This window comes from Manis pentadactyla, chromosome 3 (genome assembly GCF_030020395.1).
Source record: "Manis pentadactyla isolate mManPen7 chromosome 3, mManPen7.hap1, whole genome shotgun sequence".
NCBI classification, from domain to species: Eukaryota; Metazoa; Chordata; class Mammalia; order Pholidota; family Manidae; genus Manis; species Manis pentadactyla.
The window spans coordinates 108937828-108954796 of record NC_080021.1 but is presented as its reverse complement, the minus strand read 5'-3'; the positions used below and the strand labels follow the sequence as shown (position 1 = coordinate 108954796).

The 16969-nt window shown below is 39.7% G+C and overlaps 1 long non-coding RNA gene across 1 annotated transcript; it reads left to right on the top strand.

The window, feature by feature from the left end:
• The first annotated feature begins 7551 nt into the window (after window positions 1–7551).
• LOC118910099 (uncharacterized) lies at window positions 7552–13206 on the top strand. The gene is made up of 3 exons (XR_005023831.2): window positions 7552–7718; window positions 9927–10052; window positions 13101–13206. It is a non-coding gene; the product is annotated as an uncharacterized LOC118910099 (long non-coding RNA).
• The last annotated feature ends 3763 nt before the right edge of the window (window positions 13207–16969 follow it).

Here is a 16969-nt window from a genome sequence, read left to right as displayed (position 1 = left end):
TCCAAAAGACAAACAACAACAAATGTTGGTGAGGCTGTGGAGAAAGGGGATCCCTCCTACACTGCTGGTGGGAATGTAAGTTAGTTCAACCATTGTGGAAAGCAGTATGGAGGTACATCAAAATGCTCAAAACAGACTTACCATTTGACCCAGGAATTCCACTCCTAGGAATTTACCCTAAGAACGCAGCAATCAAGTTTGAGAAAGACAGATGCACCCCTATGTTTATCGCAGCACTATTTACAATAGCCAAGAATTGGAAGCAACCTAAATGTCCATCGATAGATGAACGGATAAAGAAGATGTGGTACATATACACAATGGAATACTACTCAGCCATAAGAAAAGGGCAAATCCAACCATTTGCAGCAACATGGATGGAGCTGGAGGGTATTATGCTCAGTGAAACAAGCCAAGCGGAGAAAGAGAAATACCAAATGATTTCACTTATCTGTGGAATATAAGAACAAAGGAAAAACTGAAGGAACAAAACAGCAGCAGAATCACAGAACTCAAGAATGGACTAACAGGTACCAAAGGGAAAGGGACTGGGGAAGATGGGTGGGTAGGGAGGGATAAGTGGGGGTGGAGAAGTAGGGGGGTATTAAGATTAACATGCATGGGGGGTAGGAGAAAAGGGAGGGCTGTACAACACAGAGAAGGCAAGTAGTGATTCTACAACATTTTGCTATGCTGATGGACAGTGACTGTAAAGGGGTTTATAGGGGAGACCTGGTATAGGGGAGAGCCTAGTAAACATAATATTCGTCATGTAAGTGTAGATTAGTGATACCAAAAACAAAGCAAAACAAAACAAAGAAAACAAAAAAGGGCAGTTCCTGTGTGGTAACCTCCAATGAGGTCTACTCAAGGGTATAAAGGGCATATAAAAGTGTAGGCAAAGGGTCTGTTTGTGTTTATACAGAGGATCAAAGCCTAATTGGGCTACCCCAAAAATGAACTAAAATACGATATGAAAGAGAACTTCCAACATCAGCACTCTCTGGAAGACTCATGCCAGAAGATGATCATCAAAAAACCCCAACAAAGATCCACGCACTGCTACAGCTGTAGATGCACTCATCCCACCAGTTCCTGGACTTGCCATGGGAATGAGGAAGGAGATATCTAAGCTGGCCTGTGCATACAGTAAAACAACAAATTTGACTGGATCTATACTGTTGGAACTCAACCAAGAATTAGGAAAAGTGCAAATTGTAGCGCTCCAAAATCTTACAACTACAGACTATTTACTGTTAAAAGAACATAAGGGATGTGAACATTCCCCAGGAATGGGTTGTTTTAATTTGTCTGATTTCTCTCAGACTGTTCAAGTTCAGTTGGACAATATCCACCATATCATAGATAAGTTTTCACAAATGCCTAAGGTGCCTAACTGATTTTCTTGGTTTCACTGGAGATGGCTGGTAATTACAGATATGCTTTGGTTATGTAACTATACTCCTATTATGTTAATGTGTGTGCGCAATTTAAGTAGTAGCTTAAAACCTATACATGCTGAAGTTACTCTACAAGAAGGTATGTCAAAGAAATAATCAATCTTCCCATGTTTTCTTCTGCCTGCTACTTCTATAGCTTTTCTTCTTCCTTCCTAATTACAACCCTTAAATAGAATTCGTGCCTCATATCAAATTTACCGAGTATCATAATTCTTCCAAGTGGTAAAGATACCTCAAGACAAATGCTGGGCATAGAAGCCACAGGGCATAAATATGCAAAGAAGTAAAAAGCTAACCTTTTCAAACAATAAGGCTTCCCTCTCACTTACCAACTTCACATTTCCCTGTATGGCCCCGGAAGATGACTGGTTAGCCAGAGACGGGTAAGATCCCTCAAGGGAGGAACAACCTAAGACAGGCACAGTCGCAGGGGGGCCATCAGGTGAGAAATTGGGGATCAACAGAGGTGAGGCTTAGAACCTCACCCCCCCTGTTCTGAGAGAAATCTTCTGCATACGTGGATGTTTTATTGCCCTTGTCTAGCTTGGATTAACACATAGTCTACAGGCACACACCTGATCATCTACATTTGCTCTCTTACAACACTAAACTATGTTTTCTACCTTTATCTTGTATCTACCTACCACTTCAGCATTTTATTAAAAATAATAATAATAAAGAGAGAAATGTGGTATCCACATATAAATCAAGTATAAAAATCAAATGAGTATTCATATTTGAACTGTTTATAGTTCATAATGCATGAGCAAAACCGAAAGTTTCTGTGATGACTGCCCTTGTACTGTTCACTATGTAACTTATTCATTGTGTAAGAATTTGTTCTACATGTAAGAACTTGTTTGTTATGCCTCAGAAGATTGGAGACTGATGAAAATTAGGCTTGGGGTGGATTAATGATTGTGCATTGAGCATTGACTCCCCTATACAGAATTTTATTGTTGTTAACAACCATTTGATCAATAAATATGAGAGATGCCCTCACAAAAAAAAAAACAAAAAAAAAAACGGGACAGACTTACAATGGTAAAATAAATAAGTAACCGGGATGTAATGTATAGCATAAGGAATATAGTCAAGATATTGTAACAGCTTGGTAGGGTGATAGCTGGAACCTAGAATTATGTATATAAATGTTTTATCACTGTGTTATACACTTGAAACTAATGTAATGTAATACTGTGCATCAACTACCCTTCAATAAAAAATAATTACTTTTTAAAATAAATAAATAAATAAATAAATCTATGGGGAAAAAAAAAAAAATCGCCAGAAAGTGAGATAGTATAGTTTATGGTGGAATACACTTTAAACAAAAATTAAAAGAAAAGACTGGGATTAGTCATATGAGATTAGAAATGGCACACAAATGATGGTAAGCTTTCACAAAGTGAGGAGCGAATGGGTGAGCATTTTGGAAACGTTTGGGGACTGAAAATTTTTCTTGGTCAGCCACACTGATTTCAGTGGATAATTGATCACTTTTTCTCTTTAGCTTGTTTGTGCTGATTCAACTTTGGTGAATTTGCACTTGTAACTTGTAACACAGGAATAGTTCAATGAGTTTGAAAGTCTTTTTAAAATGGTTGTAGTATCCAAATATTTCAGCATTCTTTGTAAAGGAGAATGCAGACAGTCATTATAAAATCATAGATATTTTTTTCACCTTTGGAAGATTTTATTTAAATGCACCATGGCCAGCAGACTCAAATGACAAGAAAGAATGAGTATTCTGAATAGAAGGTGGAAATAAATTGCCCTGTAAGAGAGCCCTATTACTGGAATCCTGTGTTCCTGGGGACTTGAGAGGATGGGTAGAAAAACTAACTAGTGTTTAGAATCTGACCTTAGTCAACAATTGGGAAGTTACAGTAAGAGTGTTTTTTACAAATACATTGGGTGGTAGTTGGTAACTCTCCCATGGGTGAGGAAGCACAGTCTAAAATTAATATGCACAGAATAGCTACAGCTAAACCTGCACACTAGAAGCAATCTGCTGTTTCTAAGCAACTGAATGAATAAACAGCTAATAATGCCACAAAGTCATACTATGGCAAATATATAGTGATTTAATATTTGCCAAATTAGTAGATGACATGAAAACCTTTTGGTAGTTGTGTGTGTGTGTGTATTTTAGATTACAGGTGAGTATTTTAGATTACAGGTTTATCAAGTGCAACATCTTCCTTCTCCCAAAAAGTCAGTATTATTTATGTTCACTGCTGGTTTTCAAAGGCCAGTGTAGAATTACAAAAATATATTTGGATCTAATTCATAATGGGGTAGCTGGCTTCTGGTATAGAAATTCAACCTGTTAAAAAAACATTGGAACAATAATTTTGTTCTTAACCACTGATTTTAACCATTCATCTAAATTCTTCATAATTATACTCATATTTGGGTACTGCCACCAAATTGTACAGCCTTATCTCAAGACCTACTTTCTCATGAAACTTTTCTCCAACCTCTCAGTCCACTCTCTCCCCCCCTTTCTTGGTTATATGGCACTGTGGGATACTGTTTTGAAAGTATACTTGACCCTTTTGATAAGAATTAGAGTATTATAAATCAATTGTATTTGCATTTATTGAGGAAATAACATTGAAAAAGAGAAGAAAGGGAACTGTTTGAAAGAAAGGAAGATCTTAAAGTTGAAAAGAATGACACGATAGTCTGTGGGTTAGTGGACTTCCATTTCCTGAAAGAAATGATACTGTATTTGTGAGGATTGCTAACTTTGTGCATTCAGATTGATGGGGACAGTGAAAATCACAAACTCTGAGAAAGGCTAAGAATGTAGGAACCAAAAATGGCCACCCAGTGTAAATTGCTACCTACATGCATTTAAAGTCTGTCTCTGTGGGGATGTTCTGGGAGCTCAGAGAGCTCTCAGTAAAATTCCTTCCATAGGCTTGAATCTCTCCAACTCTCCTGAGACGATTTATTTCTCTTTCTCAGTGGAAACAAATAGGATTAGCAAATTGTGACTCTGGCCTATCACCTCAACCAAGGTGCAATTTCCTAGAATGCAGTTATATTATGTTTTGCAACTAGTGAAACATGTTGACTAATTTAGAAAATTCTAGCAGGCAATCCTTCTGGCCGGGGTTGTCTGTGTTCCTGTTAGGGAATACAGGGGTTTGGCCCATAGAAAAAATGTAGCAGTGATTGAATATCACCCATACCCAACATTCCTGTTTCAGGGAAATTATAAAAGAGGCCTGTTTTTTGGTAATTTCCTGGCTCTATGCCCACCTTTTGCCTTAGGGATGCAAACAACCGACAGTGGATTTGCTCCCAAGATAACCCAGCTCAAAAGTTCTAGTGCCAAGACTTTTGGAATGAAGACACCTTTGACCTTGGCCTGCAAAGCCCTCTGTGTAACATTTATGTGCTTTGTCACATTGCCTTGGGTAAAAGTTGAAGGGATATGTGGAGTGCCGCTTCGACTCTCTGTGTCTTGTAGCTGAAATGATCATCTTAAAACCATACCTAACTCAGATGAGAGAGTCACCCCTGACTTGGGCAGGAACTAGAATGGTGGTCTTCCTGGGTAACAAGTGAGTTAGGTAATTCCCTTCCCATTTCCCTTTTTATCGTAAGTGTAATAGTAACACGCTGGTAAAGTCAACATGTGTGCACACGACACAGCTCTGCCTAGCTCCAAATCTGAGGAAGCTTGTCCAGGAGGTTGTGTTCCCATCCAACAGGCATAGGGATGCCCCAAAACCCCATGGGAGGAAATCACAAATTTTTCTAAGATGCGCCATGAAATCTCAACCTCTTTACCAAGTATTGCCATCACCAATTTAATACTTTAAATATTATTTTGCATTTCTCCTTTGTTGTTTCAAATGTATTAGGGTGCTTCCTCCCAATCGTTTTCAAGATGATGGGATTATAAAACATTATAACAATTTTTCTAACTGAAACATGTAACAGATTAGTTTTTGGCCCCTCAAACTGTCACCTTGGGAAGTTGTATCCCTATTTTGGTTTTAGCAGATACAAAAGTTTGAAGATAGCAGAAGAGATGTGACCCAGGCAGGCAGGGTTTGACAGTGGTCATCATGTTATAAGGCTTGTTCCTGAGAAATCTGATTTTATTTTATATGAAAACATACAAGTTTCTGGTCTTTGTTCAGGCATAAAAGTGAAAGATGGTCCCTATGGAAAATTTGGAAAATCTGAAGATTTTGAAAAGGATAAAAAAAACAAACTATAAAATCAAGCATGGATGCACTGCCCAGAAACAATCTTCTTACCTCTTCCTGACTCCAGGGTGACTTGATGGAGAGGGTTTCCATGCCATCCACTAGTAGGTAGTATGTGTTGTTAAGATGTGTGTGTGTGGGGGGCTAAATACCTGTGTGTCCAATTAATAATCAGAAATGACACATTCAAGAGTATTCATTCAACATTAACTGAGTGCTTCCTGTTCCCTAGACACAGTGCTAGTAGCATGGAGGTGCCATGGGAAAAGGGCCAGCCTATATCTCAATGTGCTCATGGTCTGACTGGGGGGGTTACCACTTACCCCTGTAAATCGGTTCCAACAAAGTAGGTGTGACTCAATAGAATATGCAAAATGCTCTAGGAGTTAAAAGACAGCATTTCATAGATGGAGTGACATTTGGGCTGGATCTTGAGAGATCAAAGCAATAAATTATCCCCCTGTCTATCAGCAGTGCAAATATCAACTTTAACATAGGGATAAAAATAATGAGATCCTCCCCAATGTCAGCGCCTGAATTATACATATATCCATAAGGGGCCAAACACAGCCTTGTAATGACAGCAATAAAAATTTATGGTCACTCAATTAAAAAAAATTAAGTAATAAAGCAAAAGCTCTGGGTCTCATCAAAGACTTCAGTTGGGTGACATTTCTTTGGTGGTAAAACGGCCTAAGATTTCTATAACAGATTCTGCCAAATAGTTCCCTGAATCAATTTACCTAGCATACAGAGGAAAATGAGTTTATAAGAACTGTGAGCACCTCCAGCACAGGCACAACTTTGTAGATAAAACCACAAGACTTCTGAATTCTATAATGAGTTATGTGGCTGGCGGGCAGTCAGGAAACAAGATGTACTGCCCCTGTCACTTGCTGCCTGGAGCCGAAGGGAATGGGTATTTCCATTGCATGTCCAGCTCTTCTAGTATATAGAGACCTGGACTCAATTATGGAACTGACATACCCAGTTTGCCTGAAATCCTTTGAGAACATAAAGAGGAATGAAAGCTGGGTTACCTCTCACATTTCCCCACTGGAATTCTCTTGCATTCTCGGCTTTCTTCTACACGCTAGCAGTGGGACTTGGGATGATGTTGGAAGAGCATCTGGCGTTACTGACCACTCCCAGATTGAAGCCATTACCCTGTATTCTGAATTCTTCTGATCACTCTCTGGGTGACTCATTTAGTTCATGTAATCCTGTGTATGTCTCATTTTTTTTTTTTTTTGGTTATTTTAACTCCTAGATTCTGATACTTTAGATTCCTTATATTTATGTCTCATGTAGTTGACAAAATGATGGTCAGTCTTCCATTTTTAAAAAATGCTCCCTGCTTGTGGCCTTGCAGTTTAAAACAGATTTGGTGCTATTTTTTTCTACTGGGAGAGTTCTACCTCAGAGGCTTTTAAAAATCATGTTAACAGAAGTCTGAATGCCCTGTACTGTTTGGCCTGCTGGACTGTGCAGGTTTAAAGGGAGGGAACCCCAGATAGTATGAAAGCAGTAAGCATCTTGGGTGCTGTCACTGAAAATAAAGTGGAGGGGCATACATTTCACCCCTTATTACTGCATCCATGACAAGCAGTGCCCCCTGACTAGGGGTGGGAAACTCTGACCCTACACAGAGGAATTCTCCTGGGGTGAGGGTGGGTGAGCAGAATGCAGGTGCCTTCTGCCATTCTGAGGTGGCAGGACCCCAGGCTGACTGGGACTGGGGTGGGGGCGGTGAGAGCAGGCAGCACCCAGCTGAGATGTGCTGAGGCAGGCTGAGCAGAGCAGGTTTTCAGGTCAGCCAGGGTTTGCCATGCCTATGTTGACTCCCAGCTTCAGCCCTGCAGGTAAAAAGCTTTCAAATCCTCATTCCCATGATTGCAAGAAATATGCTGGGCAATCTGAAAATCAATGACTTTTCTTGGATTCATTAGAGAACTGAGATTGTAGGGCAAATTACCGACCTGAAATCTGGAGAAACAGCTCACATTTGTAAATCGATGACTTGGAGGTACTCTCTGTTTCCCCTTTCTTTTTCTTTTGTGAGTCTGCTCTATGGTTTTGCTTTGTGGTTACCATGAGGCTTATATAAAGCATCTTACAAACATAGCAGTCTGTTTTAAACTGATGATAACTTTACTTCGATGGGATATAAAAACTCTGCCCTTTTTCTCTCCCCACTCCTGATTTTATATTTTTGATGTCATAATGTACTTCTTTTACACTGTGTATTCATGAACAAATTATAGTAGCCATAGTTATTTTTAGTATTGTTTCCCTTAACCCTTATGCTATAATTAAGTGGTTGATACACCACCCTATTACAGAATTAGAGTTTTTAAAATCTGACTGTATATTTACCTTTGCCAATGTGTTGTGTGTTTTCATGTCACTAACTAGTGTCTTCATATCAGCTTGAAGAACTCCTTTCAGCATTTCTTGCAAGGCAAGTGTATTGATGATGAACTTCCTCAGCTTTTTTTCTGTCTAGGAAAGTATTTCTCCTTCATATCTGAAGGATAGCTTTGCTGGATAAAGTATTCTTGGATGGCAACTTTTGTTCTTTGAACACTTTGAATGTCATCCCATTTTCTTCTGTCCTGGGGAGTTTCTGCTGAAAAATCCACTGGTAGCCTAAAGAGAGTTCCTTTGTAGATTACAGTCCTTTTTCCTTTGGCTGCTTTTAGGATTCTTTCTTTATCTTTGGTTTTTGACAGTTTCATTATAAGGTGTCTTGGAGAAGGTCTCTTTTGCATTGAGATAATAGGGTGGTCTACTAGGTTTATGAACTAGGCTGTCCAAGTGTCTCCCCAGGTTTGGGAAGTTCTCAGCTATTATTTCTTTAAATAAACTTACTGCTGCCTTCTGTCTCTCTTTTGCTTTTGGAATCTCAGTTATTCTAATATTTGTATGTTTAATGGACTCCATATATCACAGAGGTTTTCTTTACTCTTTGTCATTCATTTTTCTTTGTTCTATGATTTGATTATTTCAAAGTTCTGTTCTCTAGATCACTTATTCTACCTTCCATTTGCTCTACTCTGCTGTAGATGCTTTCTCTTGCATTAAAAAAAATTTCATTTGCTGGATCCTTCAGCTCTTGAATTTCTGTTTTTATTTTTTTATAATTTCAATCTTCTTTTCAAAATTTCTCATTTTGTTGATGTGTTTTTACCTGATTTATTGATTGTCTCAGTTTTCTTATAGCTCATTGAATTTCCTCAAAACAGCTACTTTGAATTCTTTATCAGCTAGATCACAAAATTTTGTGCTTTTGAGCCCAGCTACTGGACGATTTTTGCTATCTTTAGTTGCTGACATGTTTCCTTGATTCTTCCTGTTCCTTGAAATATTGCACTGCCACTTTCACATTTCAAGCAGCAGACACCTCCTCAAATCCTTACCAGTTGCCTTTAGCTGAGGAATACTGTTAGTTGGTTCTAATGTATCTGGCATTTTGTTTGACCTTGTACAGGTACACCTTGTATGCTCCACACCTCTTGTTCCCTCTTTTGGCAGAATTCTTCTTAAGCTTTTATGTCTTTGGTTCCCTACAACTCAACAGGCTGGCTGCCGGTAACCTCTGTTTCTTTCCAGAAGGTGGCGCTATAGCTCAAGCTTGTGTTTTCTCCCTTGCCGATGTATTCTTACCTTTTTTTTGATAGCACTGTGTTTACTGGACTGGGTCTCATTGCTGCACTCCTGAGTGCACAAAGAACTGACTGCAGAGTGGGAGGAGGTATAGGTTTAGCACTTGAGACTTCAGAGGTTCCTGTCGACTTACTGGGGGGGGATCATTGGGTGAGGCTTCCAGAAGTTCATGGGCAAACGGCCTGCTGTTGTCCTGGACAGTCACCATGAACTGCATCCCTTTAATCTGCTTTACATTCTTATCTGCCTTTTCCTTGATTTCCTCTTTCCCGCTGGTCATGGAGGGCCCACCTTAGTACTATGGGCACTGCTAGAGACAAATGGGTTTCTCTAGCGCGTCCTCACAGACGGCGTACTTGGACACTCACCACTCTCCTTTCCCTCGTAGGAGAGGTCATCTCCAGAGAGTTTGGCCACTCTCTGTGTCATCTTAAGGGAGGGACGGCACTGGCAAAGTTCCTTTTACCTTCTCCACCGCTTCAAAATTTGTACATATATTTGCTCCAGTGTCATGCTGGGATCTCCTCTGGGGAGGATGGACTTCAGCAAATCCTCTCTCATATCCCAGGGTACCTGCCTATGTCAACACTTCCCAGTTTTCCATCCTACCATGACCTGGAGCAATGGGAGCAGGTTCACTGGTTTAAGTACCTCTGCAGCCTGCTCTGTGGTCTGTCAATTACAGGAAGTACAGGTGGTTGAAATTTTTGCTGGGTCCCTTAGTGTATGGTGCTCTGTGGGAATTCCACAGTTCCCACAGAGGCATGTTAGTTCATGGATGGATGCCTAGTTGGTGCTACAAAAGGGAAACCAAAAGGAGGATATCTTACACCTCCTTGATGCTGGTGTCACTTCTCTGGAGCGCTTTAATTATTCAGAAGCAGTTCATTCTGTAGCTAAATTGTGTTTGTTGAAAAGAGGCACTTAAATACATGTCTTAAAATAGACTTCCAGATGTTTCCCTCACTTCACTAATTTTTGGGGAGTCACTGGCTCTTTGAAAATCATATTAAAGCCCAGTAAAACACATAAATATACAGCCTCATAAAATGGTTTATGTGATTTCAAGGGGCTCACACACTTCCTGAATTACATCCATGGATTCTCCAGGGACCCATGAACTCCATGGTAAGAAAACTTGCACTACATTTTTGTGCTTTTTAAGTAAAAATGTAAGATATATTTTTTCATTAGAAAAAATCTGCATTAGTATCCACAGAAGAAATGAGTGAAAGTACCATAGATAATGTTTCATTTAATTTCCAAAGAAAGTAGACTGTTATTACAGATTTATTCGTGTATTTACGTACATAATTTAGCGAACACATTTGCACTTACTACATACTAGGCACTATTTTCAGCACTTTACAAATATTGGCTCATTTTATGCCTTTAATAACCCTATAAAGTAAATACTATTATTATCTTAATAACATATTGGCAATTTAAAATCATGTTCTCAAGTTCACTGAGGTCTTGTTTCTTGGGGCTTGAATATTTGCCTGGAGAAGTAGACATAGAAATCTAATAGCTGCAGGTTAGTGCACACAGCTCCTGCACACAGGGGCCATACAGAAACCCGCCAGAGGGAAGCCGACCTGCCTGGGGGCTGGCTTATTGCCTACCGGGCTATTTTACTCTCAGCTTCATGGCATGCGATTGGGCACTACAGCCTAGGGACCAAGTCTCATGGAAATCAATGACCTTTGGAGTTGTTTTTTGACAAATATTAAGGCATCAATGGTTATGCCTTCCTGGGAAGGATCTATGCTATGCTAATCTTGTTCTTCATTTTGAAGTGTTAAACATTTATCTTAAAACAAGGAGCACCAACAAGGCTTGACTGCAACTTAACCTTGTTTTGCTTTCATGCAAGAGTCACTGGAAAATCGTTTCTTTTTCTTTCCCTTTTTTTTCCTTTTGTTCAGAAGGCTTTTCTTTAAAGTAAAAAGATGTCAAAGGAAGAGAAGAGTAATGAAACACAGGTGAACAATTCTCATTTCAAAAACTCCCCCACTGTCGCCTCACTCTTCCTTTATTTACAAAATGCTTCAAAACCTTCATTCTAACTTCAGTTAATAGAATCAGCGGCACTAGAATCCTGGATGTCAGTGGCAGGAGTTTTGCTTCTTTCTGTATCCTGGGAATATTTTTTTTTCCTTTGGTCTCTACTTATTTAGCAAAACCTGCTCTGTTTGTACATTCTAAGTTTTTAACATCACATTTTAAATGGCATGCTGAGAGAATTAGCCAACATATCAGAAATCCTTTGTGTTCTTCAGAGGGAATAAATAACTGTCTATTTTCCTTATTTTGCTTTGCTTTCTTTTAAATAGCACATACTTCTTCCTGATACTATATATATATATATGTATGTATACATATACATGTCTGTCCAAGAGAGCAAGGAGTTTGTTTTGCTCACTGCTGTATCCCTAAAGCCTAAAATGGTGCCTGACACATAACTGCCTTCCATAAATATTTGTCACAAGAGTGGATGGATTAATAGATTTAGTAACTAGGAAGTGTGTGGATTGTAGACAACACTGTCTTCCCAGATGTACTGTGGAAAGGCAGACCCTTGTCCCCCAGAGGACTTGGCCAAGGTTATACAAGGAAAATGCTTTTGCCTTCACTGTGATGGATGTGATGGGGACAGGAAATACGAAGAATGGTTATGGTGATTTGTTTTCACTGCGAAAAAAAGGTCCACTGAAAAATCTCTCAGGAGAACTTAAGAAAAGGCCTAAATAAGCAGTTATTCTGGCCTCTATTAAGCAGCAGTATCAAGATGCTGAGGAGTAAGAACTGAAGAATGAAGCAGCCTAGCTTGACTCAATTTTCAGAAATGAATTTAAAGAAATCATTTGACTGGTTTACATCTAACTGTTTATTAACATTATATATGTTTTTAGTCTTTTGTAAAAAGCTGTTGTTTACAATTTGTATCAAAGTTTCAACTTACAGAGGTATTTTCTCTCTGGTATCTTTCAAATAGATCTTTGATTTCTTAAGTGCTTCTTTTGAGCTGTTAATTGCATTGATAGAAGATAGGTTGCCTTCATACATTTGCTACATAAATCTCTTTTCTTGAAGGAAGAAAATCTATTTTTTAAAATTTTACAATGAGCCGCTGATGAAAAGCCATGCTACCATGAGCCACTGTGTGTTAGGAAGCTGAAGAGAAAGTATTAGTAGCTATGGGACCTCATGAGAAATCAGTACTTCTAATGTTCATTAACACAATTACAAGTATAATCCCCTCTTCCATCATATGGAGGCCCTTTCCTTCAGTAGTTCAGCATTTTCAAATTTCTCCCTGATTCTTCTGTCTCCCTCTTCATTTTTAAGAACCTTTGTGCATACACTGAACCCACCAGGATAATCTCCCCGTCTCAAGGTCAGCTGATTAACAATCTTAATTCCATCAGCAAACTTGATTCCCCTTTCCCCCTATAACCTATTTACAACCTCAGGGCATTAGGACACAGACTTCTTTGTGGGGGGGGCGGGGAGAGCACAGGCTGGGGGTCGGGGGTGGGGGTGGGGTAGGGGGGGGCGGATTGCTCTGCCAAGCAGATTGTCCAAGCTCCATGTTTTAAGAGTTTTCAACCTGGACTGGATAGCTGATTTTTTTTTTTCCATTTGACTATAAGCTGTGTAAAAGTACCCAAATGGCATATAATTATTTTGAGAATGAGGGCCTAAATGTATAAATGCATCCCATTCAACTTTCTTTCAGTCAAATCGCTTCCATCTGCTTTATATCTGTGTGAATCATAAGGACTGCTGGAAGGGCTCTGGAATCTGGTGCAAATGAGAAAACCCCATCCCGAGGCAAGTGTGAGCTTTGAAAATAAACCACCATTGTGTTTGGATAATAGCCCATTAACAAGGTTAATTTTACTTAAATCTCAGCACATTTTGATTTTCTAAAATGAACTGAAGCAACTAGAGTCTGTTAGGTAAACTTTCAAAACAAAATCTGAATCTATTGTTCTGAGTAGTGTAAAAATACTTTTACGAAATTAACATTCATTTTTAAAATTAAAAAAATAAGAAACCCATTTAAGCAAATAAGAAGCAAACTGATGAACTTCCACATTTGCCAGAGCAACTCAGAACAGTCATTTTTATCTTATAAACTAATGAATACTAAATGGAGGCCTTTCTAAGCAGAAAGAACTTTGTTTTCCTTCTGTGGGAAATGGAAAGGGTGCTCATTAGGAATATGAAACATGATGGCAGAATGAACCCACTGCATTGCTCCAGATTTGTCCTGAATTTTGTTAGCTCCAGGGCTGTGGTGGGGATTTCATTCTCTATCTCTTGTCCAAGAATCAGCTGCCATCTGCCTCAGGGTAAGTCCACCTCTTCTGGCACTTTTGCCACCGACCTAATTGTTTATTTATTTAACTAATGGAGTCAAATAATTAACTGTCCTCATTACAGCCTGTTATTATATTAGAGTTGTGTTCTGAGTCCAAAAAGGAATATACTGTATTTTAAAGATTTTAAGGCTGTTCGGCCTTTTCAGACTATTGTCTTTCTACATTCGTATAAACAAAATTAAATGAAACTCCATGTTAAGAGGTAAAATCCCAGTATAAATCTATCCCATCCTATTCTGATAAGGCAGAATTTTCTGAGATTTGATCTAATGACATTTATGGCATTTTTGGGTTTTTTTTTCAGTGTTGAGCCCACCAAGAAGTGTTTAACAGATGTGCTGAATGAATTAAAAATGAAATAATAGTGGGGTACAGTGCATTCCAGAATGAAGAGGGACAGCTCTTCCACTGAGAAAGTTCACATTCCTTCAAGAAGAACGCACTTCTCCAGCCACTGCCCACTGTGACCCCCTTGATACCCCCTCCCCGAGAACACCTCACTATTCCCAAAACATATCATGCCCTCATGGTCTCTTTGCACAATGACCGTATGGTTTTGAATATGATTGTGCCTCTGTCTGAAGTGGCCTTTCACCTACCCATCCTTCAAGACTTTTCTCCAATGTCAGCTCCCTTGTGAAGCCTCTTCTCTAAGCCGGTATTCATTACCTTCTCCTGAGGGCCATTACAACCTCATGTTCTTAGGTCCTGTGGGCACTTAGCAAATCCATGGCGTCAAAGTGGGTCTGCCTGAATTCCCTTCACTAGCCTGGAAACAAAGCTTATACCTGCCAATACAGAGCTCTTGGATGGTGCTTGGGACACAGTACGCATCAAGGACTGATTCCTGAACCAGGAGTGAATGAACCATTGAATACTGGTTTTCAAAAGCTTGCTATCTTTTAAAGAAGGATAAAACAGCCTATTGGTTACTCTCCAGAAATAAAGAGGCATTTTTGGAGAAACTGAAATGTCACAGCCTGGAGCAATCAGAATTATGGTCATGAAAGGATTTTGGTGAGCCCTGCTAGAAAACAAACCCATTGCCAGAGGAAAGTGATAGCCCAGCAACTCTAGAAACAGAAATGTGTGACTTACATAATACACAGATTGAACAATTGGAATTTTTATACATATACTCACTAACCCAACAGCTCTTCTGTTAATGTCACCTGGTACCAAGGCAACTTTGACTGAGATGTACTGGCTGCGATCCAAACCATGTCTGTGTGTACTGAATTAAACACATTGACACTGAAGGCATCTCCTGATAGCTTCTCAGATTTTAGTATTTTGCTTTCACTGATGTGTCAGATACCACAGGGTGCCTATCCAATTGCCATTTCCATTCCCTCTTCCCAGCTAACTGAAAATCAGTTTTGTTTAAATGTTTGCCACTCTCTGTTTCAGAGAGCTGGGCCTCTCCCCAGCCCTAGAGAATGACATTCATCAATCACAGAAAGTCCACTATTCTTTCCAGTTGTTGGTTTATGAAGTCAGACAAAAGAATCTAGCCCATGAGACATGAGGGGAATGTGTTAGGAGCTTCTTGGAAGAGTTTTTCTCATTCTTAACAAGGGATCTGAGAAAGGGGCTTGTTTTCTTATACTCTTTGGATATGTATGAGGATATGATGCCTGGGGCTTTTGCAGCCCTGTCGTGACCAGGAGGCCACAAGCCAGAAGAGAAAAGCCAATGCAGTGAGAATGGCAGAAGAGAAAAGCAGGATCCCTGGTGGAGGTGTTGAACCACTGAATTAACCAACCCTGCAAGGACCCTAGTGCTACACCTCTTTTTTAATATAATACAATAAATAAAGTTCCTTTCATTATGTAAGCCAGTTGAATTTTATCCTCTCAACCTTCAGCTGAATGCATCCTAAGAGATGCAACTAATTACGAAATTTAAGGATCAGCTTTTCCAGCATTACAGGTTACTTAACTTCATATTGACTGTGACCTCTCAGGGCACTGCTAAAGAAGGTTCTACATCTGCTACTGGTTTTTTAAAGTGAAAAAGCCCAGGCTGATTGGCAGTCATTTCAAGTGCAAATTTCTTTATACAGTATAGGTCTCTTTAAAAAAATAAACTAACTTAAGTGCTTGATCTGGTTAGTGTTACGTCTCCAAAACACCAACCAGCCTTTACAGCCTTCAGCTTCCAGACTCTACCTATACCCATGAGTGATGCAAGAGGATTTCCCTAGCATACTTACTCTGTGGGAAGACGAGCGGAGGAGACTTCCTCACCATCTTCTGTTTTGAAATATGTTCCAGGAAGAATGTGGCAAGTTTCTTAGGTTATTCTAATTTGCATATATTGAAGAGCAATTTTAGGAAAGTGTATTTAGTGAAACAAATTTATTTCAAACTGAAAACATGATGATAATGAGAATAATTATTTTGATTTTAATAAGCATTTATTGAGGTCTTGTCAGGTACAAGGGATTCTAGGGAAGCAGTATGACATGATGATTAAGAATAAGGGCTTTAATCTCAAGCAGATGTGGATGTGGCCTTGAAAGTATTTGTGCATTAAGTAGTGACTCTACAGCATCCTACTATACTGATGGACAGTGACTGCAATGGGGTGTGGGGGGACTTGGTAATATGATGAATGTAGTAACCACAATGTTGCTCATGTGAAACCTTCATAAGATTGTGTATCAATGATACCTTAATAAAAAAAAAGAAAAAGAAATAAAAACAAAGCATTTGTGCATTTACTTGGGAGGAAAACCTAAATGGGAGTACATGGGAATGCCATTTTGATTCCAAGGTCGACATTGGAGTCCTCAGGAAGAGGGCCGACTTGGACCACCTTTCCTTTCCCTTGAGTCTCTGTGCAGAAGAACTTCTGCCAGGGAAAGCTCCTGGCCCCACAGCCTATTCCTCTCCAGGTGAGTGGTTTGTTTCCCTGACTTTGGGAGATCAGCTAGGCCATGGCTCAGTCAGCCCCTTCCACTCTGCTTTTGTTTGGGGATCTGCTCCACAGTGTAATCTAGCCCCTGGCTGACCAGCAGGACCTGTCCCTGAGTGGGTACGTCCATAGGATTCAGCCCATCTTTTGTTAGTGGGAAGCTGGCGATTTGATGTCTGAGTATCTGACTGCTGGGGTGCACTCTCGATTGGGCCTGCAAGCTTAGGAGGAGGCTGCTGCTGTCCTCAAGTGCCTGGGAGGTGCTGGATTGGGGGCAAATTGCTTTGTTGCACACAGCACG